This window comes from Abramis brama (genome assembly GCF_963993115.1).
Source record: "Abramis brama genome assembly, chromosome: 4".
Lineage (NCBI taxonomy): Eukaryota > Metazoa > Chordata > Actinopteri > Cypriniformes > Leuciscidae > Abramis > Abramis brama.
The window spans coordinates 29,761,091-29,764,804 of NC_139966.1; the positions used below are offsets into that span (position 1 = coordinate 29,761,091).

A 3,714-nucleotide genomic window follows, 5' to 3' on the forward strand; every position below is an offset into this window, starting at 1 on the left:
AAGGCTTTGCGTTTGCTGGGGCTCATGGTTCTCCATAAGAAGGGCTACAATAAAAAAAAAAAGTTATTAATGTATTGTTCTTGTATAAACAATATAGCATAATTACATGTTGATCACTTACACAGAAAGCTTGGAGCCCCTTCCATTTCAAACTCCTCTACAATAAACACACACACACACACACACACACACACAAACAGACTCAATAGTTTGTTCAACATCTTGTAAAAAATATGTTATATTTCCATTGCAAAAAATCATTCAAAACCTACCCAGCAATTGAAGGCACTCCTCTGGAACGGAGGGTTGCCTCTTCTGGAACGGAGGGTTCCAGAGGGTTCTGTGGCTGCTGTCCTCCTTCAGGGACATCCAGAGCTGACAGGACTGGAGGGTCAAGTTGTTGACTTTTGACAAGTGTTTGCAGCTGTTCTTCTGCAACCTTTGTCTTCAACTGCTTGGTCAACAACTTGACCTGTTTTCCCTGAAGAGAGAGTTTTATTCAAAACATTTTTTAAATGAATTCACAAAAACAAGTATGCTAGTTTGAGATTATACTTACTGTCAGCTCTGGATGGCCCGATTTAAAATGGCGCTCCACATTTTCATATACTATCCCACACTGTGGGCATCTGATATTACGGAGCACAGAAAGGGCCCACCTGTAACTTATTTGATGGGACCTCTTTAGGCTGTCCGTGGTCAATGCATTAATAGGTCATAAATCATGATTATTAATGTTTTATTACTTAAATCATAGAGTACAGTGCACATGGAAGACAATCCAACATGTTACAGCCATTAATTATGCATCATTTGCATAAAATTCAACTGTCCACAGACAGCCTATAGGGGACCTGTCAAATAGGTTACAGGTGGGATGCTGTTTTTGACTTAGAAATTTTCAGCGGGTGAATCCCTGTAAAGAATTGGGGATTTCAGCATATGTGCTGAAGGCCAGTGAATAACTTATTAAGTTACAGGTGGGATGCTGATTTTGACCGGTGTACTTTACAGTTCATAATTATGCATAATTAGCCTTAAAATGACATGTCCACGAACAGCTTACAGGAACCCTGTCGAGTAAGTTACAGGTGGGCACTTCCTGTAAAATCATAGGAATTGCCCACCTGTAACTTATTTGACGGGACCTCTTTAGGTTGTCCGTGGTCAATGCATTAATAGGTAATAATTTATGATTATTCATGTTTTATTACTTAAAACATGCAGTACAGTGCACAGGGAAGAAAATCCAACATGTTGGTGTACTTTACAGTCCATAATTATGCATAATTAGCCTTAAAATGACATGTCCACGAACAGCTTACAGGAACCCTGTTGAGTAAGTTACAGGTGGGCACTTCCTGTAAGACCACAGGAAGTGCCCACCTGTAACTTATTCGGCGGGATCTCTTTAGGCTGTCTGTGGTCGGGGTCCTACGGGGCCCAGTCTTTGCGTGCCATCTGAGAGGACCCTGAGGGGCCACAGATTTCAAATTGGAGTCATTCGGAGCTATTGGGACCGTTCCGTGGGATGTTCACCAAACGCCTATGAAAATGAATGGGATAAGTTGCACGTGTCAGCGGCTCCCGCGCGGCCCCCGGGGGTCCGAGGGGCCCCAAACTCGGCAGAAAGTTGCGTCACGTGGCCCTCTGCGACATACCGAGCGGGCTAGGTCGAGACGTGCCCGGTTTATTTTTTGCTATTTTTTATGCACCTCTCTGTCTCCCATTGATCTCTATGGGAGCATGTGTCTGCTAGGGTGAATTCAGCAGTTAGGATTAGAGGGCCTACTAGGCTCAGGAAGCACCTAGAGCCACGAAACTCTGGGGCCCGACTCGGGGGGCCGTGGCGGTCGTCCGTGACGAATTTCGAGGTCCTGCGACCTTTCGACCCCTCTGGGCGACTGTTTATTTGACGTCCCACGTGCAACTTATTCCATAGGGCTGTTGGTGGCCAATTAGCGCGAAAACCACACGCAGTTAACCGTGAGGTTTCTGTAGTGTAGCGGTCATCACGTTCGCCTAACACGCGAAAGGTCCTCGGTTCGAAACCGAGCAGAAACAGTGGTTGTGTTTAGACAGAAACTTTAAACTTTTGGCCATGCTAGGAGGGTTCAGCTCTCTTTTCCTTTATACGCTTTTTAACAAGTGTGCACCAGAAGATTTCTGTTCGCATCCTGAACACAGGTTTCCGTAGTGTAGTGGTTATCACGTTCGCCTCACACGCGAAAGGTCCCCAGTTCGAAACTGGGCGGAAACTGTGGGTGGTGTTTGCAAAAATATCTTATGTGGTTTTCTGTTGAGCAGGTCAGTACACTTGCAGGGCGATTTGAGGTGTAAACTCTTTAGAAAAGGACAAAAATAAAACAAATGACCATTGAGGTTTCCTGTAGAGTAATACAAAATGTTTGGTCTGCCACCAAAAAGAGCAGCTTTTTGCAATTTTAAGAACACTGGGCAGTCTATCGTTTCAGTTGCTTTGGAACAAGTGTACAACTGTACAAAGTCCTTACCTGCTGGCCCAACCTGCTGCGGTTCTTCGGAGCAAGCCGCAAAAAAGTCCTCTGTTTTTTAACAAACGTGTGTAGCTCTGCTGTGAGCAGGGCATCCAAAAATACCAGAAACTCGCAAATGTTCCCCTCCACGGAAATCTTTAGTAAAAGGCGAGAGATTTATGCGTGAATGAAGAGAAACTCGAGCTGTACCTATGAGACGTTGGGACCATGTGCTCCCACGCACACGCCACCATGCTCAGCAAGGGTAATGTCTGGTGCAGGCTCCTCCCACCCAGCTCTTTTTCTTTTCTTTTTTTGCAAAGCACTATGAGGTTTCCGTAGTGTAGCGGTTATCACGTTCGCTTTACACGCGAAAGGTCCCCAGTTCGAAACTGGGCGGAAACAAGGGGAGGGGTTTTTAATATACATGCTGAAATCCGCTACAAAGTCCTTACTTTTGAGACCGGTGTAAGGCCATCGTACCAAGGAGCTGTAGGCAGACTGCCATGCCGAATGAGGTTTGTTCTGTTGTTTGTGGAATGTACAGACGGTCACACTGCTTGCAGGGCAGGTTATGGGACGGAGCCATCTTCGAAAAAGCACACGCAGTTGACCGTGAGGTTTCTGTAGTGTAGCGGTCATCACGTTCGCCTAACACGCGAAAGGTCCTCGGTTCGAAACCGAGCAGAAACAGTGGTTGTGTTTAGACAGAAACTTTAAACTTTTGGCCATGCTAGGAGGGTTCAGCTCTCTTTTCCTTTATACGCTTTTTAACAAGTGTGCACCAGAAGATTTCTGTTCGCATCCTGAACACAGGTTTCCGTAGTGTAGTGGTTATCACGTTCGCCTCACACGCGAAAGGTCCCCAGTTCGAAACTGGGCGGAAAATGTGGGTGGTGTTTGCAAAAATATCATATGTGGTTTTCTGTTGAGCAGGTCAGTACACTTGCAGGGCGATTTGAGGTGTAAACTCTTTAGAAAAGGACAAAAATAAAACAAATGACCATTGAGGTTTCCTGTAGAGTAATACAAAATGTTTGGTCTGCCACCAAAAAGAGCAGCTTTTTGCAATTTTAAGAACACTGGGCAGTCTATCGTTTCAGTTGCTTTGGAACAAGTGTACAACTGTACAAAGTCCTTACCTGCTGGCCCAACCTGCTGCGGTTCTTCGGAGCAAGCCGCAAAAAAGTCCTCTGTTTTTTAACAAACGCGTGTAGCT

The 3,714-nt window shown here is 45.3% G+C and overlaps 1 long non-coding RNA gene across 1 annotated transcript in view; it reads right to left on the reverse strand.

The window, feature by feature from the left end:
- Positions 1-2,213: 2,213 nt before the first annotated feature.
- The window catches only part of LOC311081860, a 1,967-nt gene continuing 466 nt past the window's right edge, over positions 2,214-3,714 (reverse strand). Inside the window, exons 1-3 of the long non-coding RNA XR_014606026.1 lie at positions 3,638-3,714; positions 2,514-3,467; positions 2,214-2,343 (exon numbers count right to left, since the gene is read on the reverse strand). The exon at positions 3,638-3,714 is cut by the window's right edge and continues 466 nt beyond it. This is a non-coding gene — a long non-coding RNA (uncharacterized lncRNA). The remainder of the gene's footprint in view (positions 2,344-2,513; positions 3,468-3,637) is intronic.